This window comes from Rattus norvegicus, chromosome 5 (assembly GCF_021556685.1).
Source record: "Rattus norvegicus strain SHRSP/BbbUtx chromosome 5, alternate assembly SHRSP_T2T, whole genome shotgun sequence".
In the NCBI taxonomy this organism is placed as follows: Eukaryota; Metazoa; Chordata; class Mammalia; order Rodentia; family Muridae; genus Rattus; species Rattus norvegicus.
Window position 1 is genome coordinate 62,997,409 of NC_141538.1, and position 18,416 is coordinate 63,015,824.

At 46.4% G+C, this 18,416-nt stretch overlaps 1 long non-coding RNA gene, 1 other non-coding gene and 1 pseudogene across 6 annotated transcripts in view; 2 read left to right on the top strand and 1 right to left on the bottom strand.

Annotated features, from left to right (window-relative positions):
- LOC134486932 (uncharacterized) overlaps positions 1–10,222 on the top strand; it is a 27,778-nt gene extending 17,556 nt beyond the window's left edge. Inside the window, exons 4-6 of one of the 4 annotated variants that reach the window (XR_015620845.1) lie at positions 6,104–6,319; positions 6,665–9,260; positions 9,820–10,222. This is a non-coding gene — a transcript (uncharacterized LOC134486932). Of the gene's footprint in view, positions 1–6,103; positions 6,320–6,664; positions 9,397–9,819 lie in introns of those variants that run through there. The other 3 variants (XR_015620847.1, XR_015620844.1, XR_015620846.1) reach the window with 3 other exon arrangements.
- Positions 1–16,432, bottom strand: part of LOC148005761 (uncharacterized) — a 17,843-nt gene extending 1,411 nt beyond the window's left edge. The window contains exons 1-3 of one of the 2 annotated variants that reach the window (XR_015620848.1): positions 16,024–16,432; positions 7,830–7,926; positions 5,547–7,594 (exon numbers count right to left, since the gene is read on the bottom strand). This is a non-coding gene — a long non-coding RNA (uncharacterized LOC148005761). The remainder of the gene's footprint in view (positions 1–5,546; positions 7,595–7,829; positions 7,927–16,023) is intronic. The other variant, XR_015620849.1, reaches the window with a different exon arrangement.
- On the top strand, positions 868–1,316 carry LOC148005762 (prothymosin alpha pseudogene; annotated as a pseudogene).
- Positions 16,433–18,416: the final 1,984 nt, after the last annotated feature.

Consider the following 18,416-nt stretch of genomic DNA (forward strand, 5'->3'; position numbering starts at 1 on the left):
GTGAATTCGGCCATTTACAAAAAAATTGTTTCCAAGCTGCTAAAGTCTCAGAGCTCAAAATGTCCAGTGTGGTAATTGTGAAAAATTCAGTACTTTCTGCCAGAGAAAGGAACAAGCCATTTCCAGTGGCAATGGTTTCCTGAGATACAAACCAGAAAAAACACCTAGGCTTCCCAGGGTATGTGGGCCTTGTGGCAAAAGGTACTAATGAGTGCAGGTCCAGGAGGGACATACAAAGTGATCTCTTGCCATCAGGAAATTAAATGGGGGCCCCGCCAGCTCAAGGTCCCCCAGCAAAAGAATATGAGTATTTCCCGCTGGTCAGCCAGGGAGAAAAACCTCAACTAAGCACTGATGATCTCATGCGTGCTCCTGAGCAATGCTGTTCTAAATTTGGCCACAAATTAACTTCTTGCTCTAACCCTGAAAACTCAGTGTTACAATGTAACCACTGGTGTTCCTGGGCCTTTGCCTTCATGGGCAGTAGGCACATAGGGACAAAAGAACGGATAAATTATTGTATCTCCTTTTAAAAGAAAAAAGAAGGTAGGTTATTATATCTCTCTTCAGACTAAAAAAAGCAACAAGTCTCAAATATTTTACATGGGTATGGATTAGTGTATACTGATAGAAATTTAAGGTTATATTTGCTACAACATACTCTATATGATTCAACTCTTATTTAAGGTATATGTGCATATAATTTGAATGCAACTCACTTAAAAATGTGAAGTTCTAGTCTTATGAAAGACACTACTGGAAATTGTTTAGGATAATTAAGAATTGGCCATCTAGACATTGTTCCCGGGTCGTGCTCTGCGCTTACTGCAGCCACCTTCGCCACCCACTGCCACCCACCATCTCCTCCAACGCGGACTCCGGCAGCTCTTTCGCCAGAGTCCTCGAAACTCGACTAATTCCTTACTCGTAGCATCGGACCACCGGCGTGCCCCACCATGTCGGACGCGGCAGTGGACAGCAGCTCCGAGATCACCACCAAGGACTTGAAGGAGAAGGAAGCTGGGGAGGAGGCAGAGAATGGAAGACGTGCGCCTGCCAATGGGAACGCTCGAAATGAGGAAAATGGGGAGCAGGAAGCTGACAATGAGGTCGATGAAGAAGAGGAAGAAGGTGGGGAGGAGGAGGAGGAGGAAGAAGGTGATGGTGAGGAAGAGGATGGAGATGAAGATGAGGAAGCTGAGGCTCCTACGGGCAAGCGGGTAGCTGAGGATGATGAGGATGATGATGTTGACACCAAGAAGCAGAAGACTGATGAGGATGACCGGACAGCAAACGGAAAAGCTAACCTTACGCACCGTGACCTATTCACCGTCCACTTCCGTCTCAGAATTTAAACGGGGTCACCATCGCGTAGAGAAGCAGGCCCTGCCCACCCACTGCGGGGAGTGCCACCCACAGGTGACACGCGCTCTCCACCACCCCACCAAAACCACCACATGAATTGGCAACATGGGAGGAGAAAAGAACCAGAACTTCCCAGGCTCTGCTTTTTTTCTTAAAAATACTTTAAAAGGAAAATTTGTTTGTATTTTGTATTTACATTTTATATTTTTGTACATACTGTTAGGGGTCAGCCATTTTTAATGGTAACGGGTGACCAAACCAGCCTTCAGAGAGTTTTCTGTCCTACTTCAGACTGTACTTGTGGTGTGATCATGTTCATTATACTCGAAGGAGAAAAAAAAAAAACCTTGTAAAAAAATCCAAAAACAACAACAAAAAGGCAATCTTAGTCCGAGCATTCCAGTAGCTTTTTTTGTGAATGTTCCTAGATGTACTATAAGTAGTTGGTTTGTATGAGATGGTTAAAAAGGCCAAAGATGAAAAGATGTTTTCCTTTTTTTTTTTTTTTTTTTTTTTTGTCTATGAAGTTGCTGTTTGTTTATTTATTTTGGCCTGTTTGATGCATGTGTGAAACAATGTCCAACAATAAACCGGAATTTAAAAAAAAAAAAAAAGAATTGGCCATCTATAAGTAATCAAACTGGCAGTCTTGTCAGGTACTGATTTAGTTAGTTACAGAAACAAGCTTTGTTGAGCCTCCTGGGTACGTTTTCAAAGTTAAGCAAGAAGCAAGCAGCTTTGGTCTAGTCAGATAGCTAGATAGAATGTCCTCAAACACTTTAGAGATCCGCAGAATACTTCCTTTAAGATGTTTAAGAATAGGGGCTGGGGATTTAGCTCAGTGGTAGAGCGCTTGCCTAGGAAGCGCAAGGCCCTGGGTTCGGTCCCCAGCTCCGAAAAAAAAAGAACCAAAAAAAAAAAAATGTTTAAGAATAAAAGGCTCTCCAGGGACTAAGCCACTACCTAAAGACTATACATGGACTGACCCTGGACTCTGACCCCATAGGTAGCAATGAATATCCTAGTAAGAGCACCAGTGGAAGGGGAAGCCCTGGGTCCTGCTAAGACTGAACCCACAGTGAACTAGTCTATGGGGGGAGGGCGGCAATGGGGGGAGGGTTGGGAGGGGAACACCCATAAGGAAGGGGAGGGGGGAGGGGGATGTTTGCCCGGAAACCGGGAAAGGGAATAACACTCGAAATGTATATAAGAAATACTCAAGTTAATAAAAAAAAAAAAAAAAAAAAAGGAAAAAAAAAAAAAAAAAAAAAAAGAATAAAAGGCTCTTCTGACAGAGAGTCACATGAGCTCCTGGCAGCACCCCGATCTACTTCAAAGAAGACGGGCACGGAAGAACCTCCATCTGGAGTTCGCTTTCATTGCAGCAAAGATGGCCACTAGGCAATAAATAAATAAAAAGATAAAATAAAGTATCACTCCTTACCTCACCTGCTGACAGCATTGCTGCCCAAAGTGCGGACAAGCAGGACACTGGGAAGTCAACTGCCAACTTTGCCAAGACAAGGCAGGGCAATTCTTCAAAACTCCTGCTTCATAAATAAGTCTGTCAGGTATTCTGGGCCTGCTGGCCAAAGACTGGACGCCACACTGACACAGGGAACCTTGGGTGACTGACCAGGTAGCCAGCCATCTGTCATTTCTATAGTTTTGGAAGCTGCTTGCCCTGCACTTCCTGCTTACTTGAGTACAATTTACTCTTCTCGGGTCTCTGATGGGGTTGAAGACTGGATAGTTACAGCCTTACAGTTTTCCTTATTAAAGATTGAAGACAGAAAAGCTTGAGTTGTCTAGGATCCGTGAAAATGTTTTAAGGTCTAAAAGATGTTTTAGGTTGATAAATGGAAGTTATGATAAGAAAGCGATTTAGGTACAGAACTTTGGAGTCACCAGGGCAGGATAGGGAATGGAATGCTTTCTCCAAGTTCACCAAAAACGAATGGACTGCACACTGTGAATGTAATTCTTATTTGATAGTTCTCATGACTGTTTTGATTGTTTCTAGTTGATTGATGTTAGGGACAAGGCCATTTATTGGACTAAAGGGGGGGAATGTAGTGATGATTTTGGTTTCTTTACATTATGGTCTTGTTTTAATCCCAGGTGTGGGATATGGGGCTGCTTCAGAGCGCCCTCAGCTGCTAACCGTGATTTGTCTCCTGCTCTAGGAGGGGAGTGACTTTTTCCAGATGCGGATCGTTTATGTTTGGAATTCTGGGGACTTTTGAGAGGGTATAAATGCCAGAGCCCTGAGAGGCTGCTGGTTCCTGTTGTTGCGTTTGCTGGGTTGGTTTGCTGGTTTGCTGGTTTTCTGAATTGCTAGTTTGATGATACCCTGACAATGAAGATTTGACACGGAAACTTCTGGTTTCTTTGGGAAGTGAGTTACGTCGAATGATGTTTTGCTGGGGCACACAGGCGACGAGGTGTTTTTGCTGTAGCAGACACATGAAAGGATGCACGATGTTGAGAAAGAATATAAATATGGCCCCGCAGACAGTGGGAGCTGGAGCAAGCTTGCCTCCCCCCACCTCACCAGTCTTCACTGACAGCATGAATGTGTTAGCTCATCTTACACTGAGGTGCTGAGCTTCGCCTGTGGCGAAGAAGAGAGAGAAACTCGCTGAAGAACTTCTCATGAGGTTCCTATGGCTTCTCGTCGCTTCACTGAACTCAGAGCGATGGGTGAGCCTTGCCGTTCCTATGGATTGAACTGGCCTCGCTTACTGCTAGTGGACTGGACTCAGAACAACAAAAATTGGAATCGCCCAAAAAGAACTATTTCTAAGCAAGTCCGCATCCCCTGTATCCTAATGCCCTTCCTCTTCCACTACGTCTGGTGGGTGGTCTAGAGGGAGCGGAGAGGTTGAACCCTTATTAAAGTGGGTTGTGACAAAATATGCCTACAGAAATTGACCTTGCCCATAATCCATAGGAAGTGGTCTAAAGAGATCTCTGCCTTTCCCTCTAATCTTCTTTCTCACCTACTTAGTGTTGGGGGATTGGAAGGGATTGGGGTGGAGAGAAGGGTGATACATAGAAGAACTCAATGAAGTGAGAAATATGCCTCCATAGACCAGGCTGGCCTTGAACTCAGAGTTCCACCTGTATCCGCCTCTGAATGTGGGGATTAAAGGTATACACCACTATGCCCAGCTCCTTTTTCCTTTTTAAAGTGTGTCTACATTTTCAGGCAAAGTCACATATTCATAGGCAGTGGGGATTCATGTGTGAACATCTGTGGATATCCTTAGTAGTCAGTAGTCAGTGTCAGTAGTAGGTTAGGCTTTCTCAGAGGCCAGTGTCACAGTGATGAGTTCCAGGCCAGCATGACCTACACAAAACCTGAGACCCCTTTCTCCCACCCTGTTTTCTCTCCCCTTCCTTCCCCCCACCCCCATCTGCTTAAGACGGGGTCTCACTATAGAGCTTTGGCTGTCCTGGAACTCACTCTGTAGCCCAGACTGACCTCAAACTCACAGTAATCTGTCTACCTTCCAAGTGCTGGGATTAATGGCTTAGCAAGATCTCTTCCTAAGTAAATACATGAATAAAACCTGTCACAGTAGCTTCAGAGCCAGGAGGACAACCGTGGGCCTCAGGTAGCATCCTGAAAGGGATTTGTGGGCTGTTTGATCTCCGAACCTCAAGACTGCTGGTAGATCTCTCGGCGGCTTACCTCAGGCTTTTCTATGGTCATGTCTGGAATAGCAACACCCAAGACATCTGATTTACTCCGACGGCACTGATTTGACAAGGAGAGCCAACGCTTTCGTGGAAAGGCCGGCTCGATAGCCAAACATTGGCACGTCTGGAGTCGCAGCCCTTGGCAAGTGCGGGCAGGACGACTGGCAGACAGTGTGGTCTTAGTAGCTTGCTGCCCAGCCAAGAGCACATAGCAAGACTCAACTGAAGAAGACGGGGAGGCAGGGGAGGAGAAGAGGAAGACGAAGAAGAAACCCAGACATTACAGCAGTACAAAATAATGGCTCAAAACTCAGAATGAAGTGTCAGAAGGAAACACAAGGGCATTTACAGCAAAATGAAACTGGGGACTCAAAACCCAACAGCCCCAAGGGTGGAAAGAATTTGGGGCTAAGAATAATTTATGTACTGAAGTTGAAGAAACTGGTCATGGTGGTACACACCATTAATCCCCATACCTGGGAGGCAGAGGCAGGCGGGTCTTTGTAAGTTCAAGGGTGGCAGAGTCTACTAAGAAGGCTCCAGACCAGGACTTCATGGTGCAGTGATTCTCAGCCTTCCTGACCCTTTAATGCAGTTCCTCAGGGTGACTCATAGCCATGAAAGAATTTTTATCGCTACTTCATAGCTGTAATCCTGCTACTGAGCAGTGCCTCGGTTCCTAATGGAACTGGGAATGTTTTCCAATGGTTGTGACCCACAGGTTGAGGTAGTGAGAGTCTGACTCATCTAAGGAGAGACAAGGTTATTGGACACTTCACACTTGCACGGGTCTTAACAAGTCTACCCTCCTTAGGTTGGAAATTCAGAGGGTGGGCTCCACTGGTTGTTGTCAACTTGTTATAAACCAACTAGCTGACGGAGGAAACCTGAGACAGAAGGCTGTCCCCGAGCCTCTGGCCCCGTTATCTATTTCTAACCCTGGCTCCACAACTCTTCTAAGGGAGCAAAACTCTGCCAAGGGAGCAGTCGTGGACCCCCATCGTTGTGGTTTGTGACCCCCTCATTCCCTCAGCTCCAGATGGTTGACAGAAGCAAGTGGGGAACTGAGCAGTCCATCACCAGCCACATGGTATAGAAGTCAGCGCTGGCCCGAGCTCATCCACTGAGTCACACACACACTGCAGTGGCAGTCATGGAGTTGACCACTCAGGAGCTGGCGGCAAAGACATGCACCAGAGTAGAGCCCATACTTATGGTGACTGTGCCTGACTCGGAACTCCTTATTGAGGTGGGTGAGGGACCTGGCAGGGGTGCTTGGCTCTAAATGCCTTCTGGAGTCAAACACAGAATAGGAGCCCACAGTGAGGGTGCCCAAGTGGCTCTTGGTCCGGTGCCCCTTGACTGCCAGCTGGGAAAAGGTCTAGTGGTGAGGGTTCAGGACGCTCACAGATAAAGTCTTGGTTACCCCAGGCAAACTTTGTCCATAAAGTCCTGCTTAATGGAGCTTAGAACAGGCGGGAGAAGGTGAAAATGAAGACCATCAAATCAGCTTTAGAAGCAACTGCACAGTGGGGATTTTGTTTTACTGGGCTCTTACCATACGTTTTATTTCTCTTCCTCCTTCTTTTTAAAGAAGCTGATATGAGAAGCGATGACTGCATGGATTTAATTTCTGAGCCAAGTGTGAAGGTGTCAAACACTGCCAGGGCATGGAAACCGGCACAAGAACTTACCAGGGGCAGGCACACATTCCACAGCGGCTCTCAGAGCCTCGCCTCTTAGCAAAGTTGGATTTGCTCTGTCGAAGTTATAACAAAACCCTTTGCACATATATTTCTCCTTGGGGGGAAAAATGGAGCCTAAAGCAAAGTTGAAAGAATAATACCATAAACAGGTCTCTGTCTTTCATCTAGTGTGGCCGTCAGTCCAGGCCCAATAAAAGAAGAATAGCCATTGGAGGGGGGGGTGTTCATTTGTGCATGCACACGGCTACACGATGTACAACAGCGTGGGCTGGCTTGGGTTTTTGTTTGTCTGACTTGATTTGACTTTGGGACGAGGTCTCACTCTCAGGCATGGGCTGGCCTTGAACTCACGATGATCACTCTGCCTTAATCTTCCAAGTGCTGAAATTGCAGGTATGTCCTACCACACACACACACCTCTTCACAACAATATTCTGTTTACCAATAGAGAGAATACACGGTATCATAAGATTATAATGGAGCTAAAAAAAAATCCTAGTGTCTTATTGTAACGTTAACTTTTTTTCAAATCCTATTTTTAATGCTGGTTCTTAAGTGCTTTAACCTTCCTTGTAACCCACCACCCTCCAGAGGTAGTGGAAAAGGAAGGATACCAGGGGAGGGGAGGGGAGGGGAGGGGAGGGAAGTAGACTGTTCAGAAAGGTTCTTTGGAGCATCTCCCATCTGTGTTATCTGGAAATCGGCAGCTCAGTTCACAGGTCAGCAGGCAGTGGCAGCTCGATCCACTCTCGGACACTTCACAGATACACCAGCGGTCCAGCTCAGTAGAGTCGGGTTAGCAACAGGAGTGCTATGCCCTAGCAGAGACAGTCAGGCCTCAGCCTCAGCTCCAGTCAGCAGGAGGGACCAAGAGGAACACCAGGAGACATTCTCTCATCTGTGCCTCTCAGGGAAGTAAGTGAAGATCAGGGAAGACTTGAGACCCACGAGCGTTGCACAACTAGCTGTGCCAGCCAATGGAGCTCAGCCTCCATCACTCCCTTGAGTCCTATTTATACCGTCCAAACACCACGTGTCCTCCACATGCCTTACCTCAGCACGTGCATCCAATCAGCCCGAGTCCTTGGATGCAGCAAGAAACTGCAACTCACCGGCAGAAGCTTTCTGGTGCGTGTCTCTCTATGGCGTCCTGACAAATGCACAGTGTAAGGCAGATCAGTACATGTGTGTCGGTAACAAAATCTTTCATCATGTGTCCTTTCACATGATGAAAGATGTCCTTGTTTTAGCAGAACATCCTCTCCTGTGTCTACTTCAGCGAAACATTCCTTCACGTGTTGCCTATCCAACTGACTTTCCAAGAACCCTTAAGTTTCCACTTCATCCAACACTTTCTGTTTAGATAAATGCCATTATGTTAGAGCGACCTGCAGTATTTCCCACAGAAACATGATAGAGAGGTTTGTAGACTAGGGACCAAAGGCTCTGTCATGTAGCCAAAAGTATAGAAGGTACTGCCTGCCATCAGTATACCCTACGGTGGCCCCACAGGACAAACTGCCTAATAAATCTCTTAAATGTATTCAACAGGACATGATTCTGTACACACCATTCCCGCACACTCACACATCTCTGCCTGAAACTTAGAATCTGCAGTGGGGATGGAAAATGGCAGAGAGTAAGGATGAACAAGGACCTGTCGGGGGGCAGAGGTGTGGGCAACTGGAGCCTGAATCAACCTCTTGGGTTGCAGAAAAGGTTCTGATTTTACCCAGCATGCTCCACTGCCAACTCGGGATGCAAGCCCTGCATGGCGCTCACTGAGGATGGGGGGCAACACCAATATAGTTTCCGTGTCTTCCCAGTGAGACCATCATGCTTTTTCACAGCTACTCACCTACTTAGGGCTTCTTCCTTTCAACCCACAGGTTAATCTTTGCCCTTTACCCTGCCTTATAGGCTGCACCGTGTGGGAGAACCCTGCTCTCCCAGCGTAACGGACACTACCGTCTAGGGATGCTGCTGCCCACGGTGGGCTGGCCCCACTCACGTCATTCATTAGTCAAGACAATCTCTCACAGACATGGCTCTAGGCCAATCTGATCTGGGAATTTGTCAGTTGAGACTCCCTCAGATGACTCTAGACTGTGTCGAGTTAACAGCAAAACTAACCGGGAGAGCTGACCGCCAGACAGAATGAGATGTTAAGACCCCTTCATGAAGTCACCACGTGCTCTTTTTGCAGTTTCGACTACTACTTGCAATAATAGACCCTTGGGATTGAGACTCCCATGGAAGAATGAGGTGGAACAGCTCATTGAACCCTAATCTGGATTCTAGCCATACCTACACCTCCATCCCAGCCTTGGATAATTCTGTACAAGCTGTTCTCTGGACGTGATGGAGTCTACACAGTGTGGACAGTCAACTGAAGTGGGAGCTCAAGTACGCGGTTGAGACTTTTCAGTGATGTGGCTGCTTTGGGGTCACTCCTTCTCCTGTAGTGACCCCCACTCATGCTCTGTAAGTAAACCCTATAAACTCAGTTCCCCAACTCGAATATCAAAATAAGGTTGTATTTTGGTTTGTAGTTGATGGCCCCATTGAGTAGAAATTTGTTTACATTCCCCCCCCCAAAAAAAATTCACACAAAAACTGATATTTTCTCACTATGTTTTATGGTGCTGGGTATTGAACCCAGGGTTTTTCTGCGCACTAGGCAACCACTCTACCATTGGAATGCACCCCTAGCCCCACTTCAGTAATTTTTTAAAAATAATCTTCATATGTGCACATGTTTGTATGTGTGAGTGTGGGTGTCCCATCTATCTGCAGGAGCCCTGGGGTTATAGATGCTAGCTGTCACTTTACATTCGGTCTGAGGATTCAAACTCAGGCCCTCAGGCTTGCACAAAAAGTGCTTTACCCACCGAGCCATCTCCTCAGCCCTCAGTCAATTTTTCAAATGTTTTTCAAACGTTTCCCTGCCCTTTCTTTAAGATTGGAATTTAAGGTTGGAACTAAGTTAACTATACACTTCGATTTTGGAAAACTGACGTCTTAAAATTATTTTTTGTCCTAGCCAATGAGATGGCTCAGCAGGCAAAGGCACTTGCTACCAAGCCTGAAGACCTGAGTTCTATCCCCCAGTATCCACATGGCAGAACGCAAGAACCAACCACCAAAAGCTGTCCTCTGACCTCCACATACACAGGCCTCCCTTCAAAGTAGATAAATAAATGCAATAAATTTTTAAAAAGAAAATGGGGTGATAAGTTAGTTCCATGGTTAAGAGCATTTGTTGTTCTTGTAGAGGACTTAGGTTCAGTTCCCAGGACCTACATGGTGGCTCACAATGGTTCATAACTGCCTTTCCAGGGGATCCAATCTGACCGTGGCAGGATTCGGGTACACATAAGGTGCACATAGGTACATGCATACAGAACACTCAGACCACAGAACAAAGTAAAGTAAAAAGGAAAGCTAAAAAGAAAAAATGAAAAAACATTTAAAGAAAGAAAAGAGAATTCTTATTGCATCTAAATTGCATCCGGTTTCTTGGAAGGCCCTGCCCCGCCCCCTCATGCCTGGGCTGTAGACTGAATTCTACTGACTTGAAGTCAACAGACATTTGCTTTTGTTGTTGGTTGTTTTTTTTTTTTTTTTTTCCTCCTATCTCTCGCCCATATCTTCATTGGGAAACTTTATCACTTTGCTGTGTGTTACTCTTAGGTAAATATTCATCTGACTTTGATTTATGGAACAACTAGTCTCGCAGCCGCAGAATTCCGTTCACTTGGATTTGCTCTCCTGTGGGATGTGTTTGCTTCTTTGTATCAATTGGTTTCTCTTGTTCCCAGCACTCACAAGGCTGAGGCACAGAAACCAAGAGTTCAAGGTCAGCATGGGATACATACCAAGACTTTGTCTCAAAAAACTAGCAACTACAAAAAAACGTTCAGATAGTACAATCTGGGTGTATGCCGTCGGACACACATGAACTCTTCCAGTGTACAAAGATACAGGCAGCCCCACAATGTTATCATGTTACGATTATCCTCCCACCCCAAGGAAATGAGAACTTTAGATTATGTTCACTTTGCACCTTTCTCTGTCTCCTCACTTTCTCCTCTCTTACACATCTGGGGTGTAGTTTTCTCCCCAGAATCCCAGCCACCTGATCCCAACGTTTAATTGAGATCATTTAGTCTCCATTAGAATTTCCCCTCCCCCATAGTGAGTTCCACCTGTCTTGAGTTCTTACTTAGCAAGTGTATTACACTTTATAAATAGATTTAGATACAAATATATAAGTCATGGTTTGCTTCCTCTGCTTCTCTCTTTCCTCTCCATCTTCTGTCTTGACCTCTCTGTTCTGATTCATCCTCTGTTTGCTTAGCATGTTTTCTTAAAACCTCTTCTCAGATGGGATACTTTGTGAAGTCTGCTAAGCCTTTACAGATCTTTCATCCGGTCCTTGGCTGGGTCCATGTTGGAGGCCGTTTCTCTCATTAACCCACATTCAATTTTGGTGAACTGGAACCTGCTTGCTGCCTGCAAGGGTATAAGACTTTGAGTTTTGACACGTGCTTTTTACTTGTACACGGCTGAGTGTGTTTCTTTTTCTATCTGGTCTGGAGTTTCAGCCCAGAGAAACTTCAGCTGTCATTTTTATAACCTTCGTGCTCCTTTCTCTCTGGGAACCCACAGCCTTTGCATGGCGAATTTCCTGGTTCTGTTCCAATCCCATCATTCACCACAGAATTTGCATGTCTATATTTTTGTCTCATGCTTTGAAATAGGCCTTTTTAATTTCCTCCGCTTGTTTAGGGAATTTCAGCAAAGACACTCTGCTGTCTTATCTATGGAAATTGTTAGCTTTGAGATCACTTTCTGTAGTTCACTGAAGGAGTTCCTGTTTGAGCTTCCAAACTCACATAATTTTCTGGCAAGGATTTACCCATCTCTGGTAGGTCCCTCTGCCCTCTGGTTTATTTGCATTCTCCTCATTACAGAGTCTGAGATATTCAACCGGTCAGTAGTTTGGGGGGAAGTCATAGAGACCGAGCCAACGTACTGGTTCTTATTGGAAGCAAGATTCTGTTAAGATGTGCTTTCTTCCAGACAGCCTTGGCTGGGGCTGTCCTCCAGAATTGTCTGCAGGAAATTCTCTCTGCTGGAGCCCGGCAGAGCTGGGTTAACCCTTGGCCTACAGTCCCGTTGTCAAAGTGGGTATAGAAGGGACAGTCTCATCACAGAGATCCACCCACTCTGCCTCCAGCACTGACACTGACGGTGTGCACCACGCTGCGAGGCTCTGTCTTAACTTTGAAACAGCAATGTGTGTCCATGAGCAAAGGAGGAAACACGAGGCTGTTGTGGGGGGGGACAACATTTGGTAAGGGGCAGGTTCATAAACTGGGAAGCAGGATGAACAGAAACACAGAATCAGAGATGGAGAAAGCTCCTGTCTCAAGGGAGGGGCAGGGCAGGAGCCTGAAGGCCTGCGCTACAGGTGCCAGTACCACAGTCACAGGTCTGTTCTATTAGGCCTCCAATTTGCCCAATTATCCTTTCAATGTAAATCCCCTTTATGTAGTCTATTCCTGCAAAGGCCTTTTGTCTGTCGTCTTTGTTCTGAATCAGAGTGTGGGAATGGAACCCCATTCACGTCTTAGACCCACTCTTCAGGAAGGATTCTGATCAAGGGCTCACAGATAACTACGAGGGTTCCATTTTGTTGACTTGGTACATCTGGGAAGAGGGAGTGGCCACTGAGGAATCGCTCCATTTGATTGGCCTATATGCAAGTTGGTGGGGCATTTTCTTGATTAATGATTGATGTGGGAGGGCCCAGATCACTGACGGGCAGTGCCACCCACCATGGCTCTGTGTTGTGTACAAAAGCAGGCTGAACAAGCCAATAAGCAGACTTCTTGGTACCCGCTTCAGTCCCTGCCTCCTGGGTCTTGCTGGACGAGTTTTTGTCTTGGCTTCCCTCGGTGCTTGACAGTGATCAGCACAAGGATGCTGAGCAAATCCTTCCTTTCCCATGATGCTTGTGGTTATGGTCTTTATCACAGCGTTAAAAAGTACCTGAGGTACTAGCCTGTCCCGTGACAGCACCGCCCACCGAACATCACGTTGATCTCTGGAACCCATCCCTGGTGGAAGTACAGAACTGACTCCCCCAGCCAAGCGGTGGTGGTGTACGCCTTTAATCCCAGAACCCAGGAGGCAGAGGTCAGGATCTCTGAGTTCAAGGCCAGCCTGGTCTACAGAGAGAGTTCTAGGACAGCCAGGGCTACACAGAGAAACCCTGTCAAAAACTAAAACAGAGAAAAGAGAGCGCTCTATTTGTGCGCTTGAGCACAAATAGAGCGAAGTTTTAAAATATTTTGTTTTAAAAAACAGAACAGAAAACCATTTAGGAAATTCTCTTTCTAAGAGTGGTTCCTCAGTCCCCCCAGGTTGTTACACACGGGAGGAAAGGAGGAGATTTCTCGGGTGTAGCTCAGCCAGCAGAACAGAAGAAAAGTCACAAGGAGGCAGACTCTAAAGTTCTCTGATTGCAGTGAATGGAAGTAAGTGCCTCATCAGGCAACAAAGTCCCCACCTCAGGAAATGTCGGCAGGAAGGCCTGGAGAGTCGTGCCTGTAAGGTGAGACCAAATCTTCCAACCTCTTTCTAACTCAGTCACTCTAGAAATCGATAAACTAGGCTAGAGAACACGTTACCCAACACATTAAACAAAACTACAATTTCCAGGAGCTGGAGAGACAGCTCAGTGGTTAGAAGCCCTGGCCACCCCTTTGAAGATACAGGTTCAAGTCCCAACCCCACACAGCAGCTCACAACTATCTCTAACTCCAGTCTCAGGGAATCCAATGCCCTCTTCTGGTCTCTTCCAGTACAAATCACACACACACACACACACACACACACACACACACACACACACACACACACAATTAAATGAAATTAAAATGATGTTACCAGAGTCTGAGGACAATGGGTGAAGAAACAAGCTTTAATCAACACAACCAAGAACAAATAAAGGGGTTCAGTGACTTGCAAGTTCATTTTCTTTTTTTTTTTTTTAAAGATTTATTTATTTATTATATACGAGTACACCACAGCTGTCTTCAGACGCACCTGAAGAGGGCATCAGATCTCATTATAGATGGTTGTGAGCCACCATGTGGTTGCTGGGATTTGAACTCAGGACCTCTGAAAGAGAAGTCAGCGCTCTTAACCACTGAGCCATCTCTCCAGCCCGCAAGTTCATTTTCAAGGAGCTGATGGGAACTTTGAACTTTTAAAGGAAACAAGGTAGCCAGGGTTTGCACCTCTGGCATGGGTGGGGTAGGGGATGGTCTGGTTAATCACTGTCTCAGTTATGGCTTTCTAACGGGTTCTGAAGAAGCTGTCACTGGTGTTTTCAATTGAAGTCTGTCTCCAGGAGGCAGCCTCAAACTAGGGGTGACTGCCCTTACTCAGGGAGAGGGCCAATCTGCCCTGCAAGTTTTGCTTTTACTTAGGGGGTGTTTAATCCTCTTGTAATAAAGATGTTTACCAGTTAGTCTCTCCTTCCTGCTGTCTGCAGGAGAGGGTAACTCAGGATGTTAGGCCTAGTGATACAGGCCTGTAATCCTAGAAATTTAGGAGGCAGAGGCAAGAAGAACCCAAGTTCAAGGCTGGCCTGGACTTTGTGAGACGCACAAAAGGGAAGAGACAGACTCAGAAGGAAAAAAAAAAAAATGCCGAAAGGCAAAGCGAGAGCAGAATGGAACAAAATTATTTTATCTGGTGCCTCTTTCAGTATCTTGCATCTTTCCACATCTTATCAGCTGCCGAGGACACTTGTCACCAAGCCTGGTGACCTAAGTCCTTTCCCCAGGATGCACATGGTAGAGGAGATAACCAACTCGGGCCAAATAGCATGGTAGTACACTTACGCCCAGAGCAGAGTGGCTCGTGGGGGAACAGAGTAAAGGGCAGAGATGTCAGAGGTGCCGCGTCTTTAGCGTTTTTCTCTGCTGCTCTTCCCACAGAGAATTATTCAGAACTCATGTGATCACAGGGTGGAACTCTGAAGCGAAACATGGAATCTATTGGTTTACAACCCCCAAACCCTCCAGAAGGCGGGTCTAGTTCTGCCCTGGTTAGAGCCAATGCATTAAGTGACTATGTCATCAAGACCTGGTCTCACAGGACCATCCTGCTCTGCTTCCCTCCTGGTAAGCAAAACCATCCTGGAGTTTAAACCCACTTGACGGACTGAAAAGGCCAGGCTAACAATGATGAGGCCTAGTACACACAGCGCCTGCCACAGCCTCAGTCCCTTACAGTAAGTGGTAAGGAAGTTCAGAACTTCCTGGTGTTCACGGGTCCAAAACCCTCTCCTTCTACTCCGAAGTTTTTACCTATCATCAAAGATGAGGTCAATAAGAGGGGAGCTGGGGCTGCAGAAGGCTCTGGTGACTTTCCAGAAACATCTGCCCCCTGGCTGAAATGATACACCAGGAGGGCAATAGAATCTCAAAGAAGGGAACTTGGAAGGGTAGACTAACCAGAGAGGTGTGGTTATGTTCCTTGGTTTAGGAACCAGAAAGGGAGTTGCCTTAGTTTGCTTCTCAAGTGGTTAGAATTTGTGCCAGACCAAAAAAAAAAAAAAAAAAAAGGGTGGGGGGTGGGGGTGGGGGGTGGGGAGCCAGACATAGTGGCACACGCCTTTAATCCCAGCACTTGAGAGGAAGAAGCAGGTGGATCTTTTAGTTTAAAGCCTGACTGGTCTACAAAGTTCCAGAACAGCCAGAACTGTACAGAGAAACCCTGTCTTGAAAAACAACAAAACAGAGGGGGGCAGGATGGGAGAGAGGGAGGGAGGGAGAAAGAAGGAAGGAAAGGGAAGGAGCGTGGTTCAGCGGTAGATCATTTGCTTAGCATGAATGAGGTCCCTGGGTTTGATTCCTAGCACTGAGAGGGTATAAGATAAAGAATGCAGAGAAAAAACTGCAGGGATTGGAAGAAAAATTTCAGATCACACGCCACTGGGGCTATACATAAAACAACAACCAACAAACCAACAAACCAAGCAGACAAACAAATAAACAAACAGTTATGAGTGATGTTTGCCCAGCTTCAAAGGTCCTGGGTTAGAGTCATATGCAACTCCAAACCAGGGGACTACAATTCCCAGGATGCTAATGGTCCAAGCCGCATCCCGCCTGCGCAGAGGTGGTAGCGATGCCGATTCATGCCGAAAGGGGTCACTGGAACTTACTTGGTTTTGAGCGCTTTGAGCCCAGGCTGAGCTCAGGCTGGGGTTCTAAATCAGCTTCCTGTGTTGGAGCCTTGGAACACTCAGCCCGGGTTCCTGTTTGTACGTGTGTGCTGTTCCTATCAGCTCCTCTTCGAAGCCTAAACTCTCTCGCGTCCTTCGGGTGCGGACTCTGAACCAGCTTCAGAAGCACAGCCCCCCTCAAAAGCCCACATCCCGATGCTGTGGTTCTCTTCATCCGGTGTCTGCCCCAAAACCACCCTTCCTCCCTCCCACACAATTGCTTGTCCTTGATTGCGACCTACATATCCCTTAGAGAGACCCAAGTCTCTCTAAGAGACTTTGTGGGCTGGAGCGTCCTCAAAGCGCCCCACTACCAATCTTCTCATGGACACCCATGTCTACCAAGCGCATGGTTCCTTGTTCTCTGGTTGCAAATGGAAAGGAGCGAAATGTGGAAATGAAAATCTCTGTTTTCTCTTCTGTCCTTCAAGTCCCAAAACGGTCGGTCCGGCCAGAGCTCAGACTGAAGGCGATTCCTTCCCTCATCCCCCCCCCACCCCCACACTCCTTGTGCTGTGGGAGGCTGGAGATAAGAAGGAGCTCACCAAGTTGGACTTTTCGCCAGAGTGGAATTTGCCATCATAGATGGGCTACAGAAAGTTGGAGGAGAGCAGCCAATGACATGCAAGAATGGGTTAGACGGAGCAATATATTGCCACAGGGAGAACAGCTTAAGCAGTTTAGAACTGGACCATATTTCTGTGATGGCGCTTAGATCACAAAGATGGATGTGTGATGGATGAAACGTTGTTTTAAAACCTAAATATTTCTAATACATCACTTTGTCCCCATCCCTAATGCGACACTTTTTGACGTCTTTTGACGTCTCAGTAAGGGCCCTGCCTAGCTCCATCCTACAGGCCTACAGCGCACAGAGCAATCACTGGAGCTCGTTCCTTGCTTCACTCAGTGACTCTTTTCCACCTCATCAAAAGCAGGAAATCCAATCCTTGGCACGATTGGTTTCTGTCACACCATCAGACTCCTCTTGCTTCTTTCCTTTACCTCTGGGCCCCTCGGCAACTCTACAGAAGCCTCCCTTCCTTAGCCTTGTGGCGCCCCCTGCTGGACTATTTTCTACCTTTCCATTTTTTCTCGGTACCTGTTGAGTTACTTCATCTGTGAGTTCCTCCATAGGACTCCATGTTTTCCTCATTTTAATAATTCCTAGCGTTATTGAACATTCACAGTTTTAGTGATTAACATATGGTAGTTAACTTAAACCACAAAACAAGCTTTCTCTTTTCCTCTTTTCTTTTCTTTTCTTTTTTAGAACAAGGGTCTAGAGAATTGGCTCCGGATTAAGAGCACTCGCTCTTGTAGAGGACCCTGGTTTGGATCCTAGCACCCATATGGTGCTCACAACCATCTGTAACTCTAGTTCCAGGAGAAGCAACGCCCTCTTCTGGCATTTAGGGGACTGCACATACATACATGCAGGCAGAACAACTATAAACATAATAATAAAGATTAAATTGTTTAACAATTCTCGGGGGCTGCAGAGTTGGCTCAGTAATTAAGAGCACTGGCTCAATTCCTAGCATCCACATGGTGGTTCACAACCATCTGTAACTCCAGTTTCATGGGATCTAACATCCTCTTCTGTCCTCCCTGGACTCCAGGAACAAAAGTGGTACACAGGCAGACATGAAAACAGCGCAACCATCCCTACACATGAATGTTAATAAAAATAATAAGAATGTTTAAAGGGCTGAGAAAGGCTGAGACGATAGCTCAGGGAGTAAAGTGCTTGCTTTGCAAGCAGAAGGATCTGAGTGGGATCCGGGCATCCATGTAAAGAGGACACAATGGCAGGTGTTTGTATCCCAGAATGGAGGACTTGGGGACTGATGAATGGCTGGAGCTCCATAGCTGGCCAGCCTAGACTGCATCAGAGCTGAGTAAGGGACCCTGCTTCAAAAAAAAAAAAAAAAAAAAAAAGGTAGGTCACAAAGTGGCTTGGGGGAGGGTAAAGCAGGGATGGGGGGAGGGTGAAGGCATTTCTGAAAACCTGAGCCCAATCCCCAGGTACCTACAAAGTAAAAGGAGAAAAACCAACTCCTGCGCCAATTGTCTCCCATCACCTTCTCCCACAAACACCATCACTACTACTACTAATGTGATATTAAACATTTTAAATCCAAGAAGAGAGACAGCGCCTGGCCTCCACATGTATGCACACACACATACACACGAGTCACATCGGTGCCCTCCCTCATAAACATGTACATACACACAGAAAAATAATAATGAACGACAAGAATATCTTCCCCATCATACAAACTCAGAAACTGAGGCCCAGTTACTAAGGAACACTCAGGCTATGAGTGGAA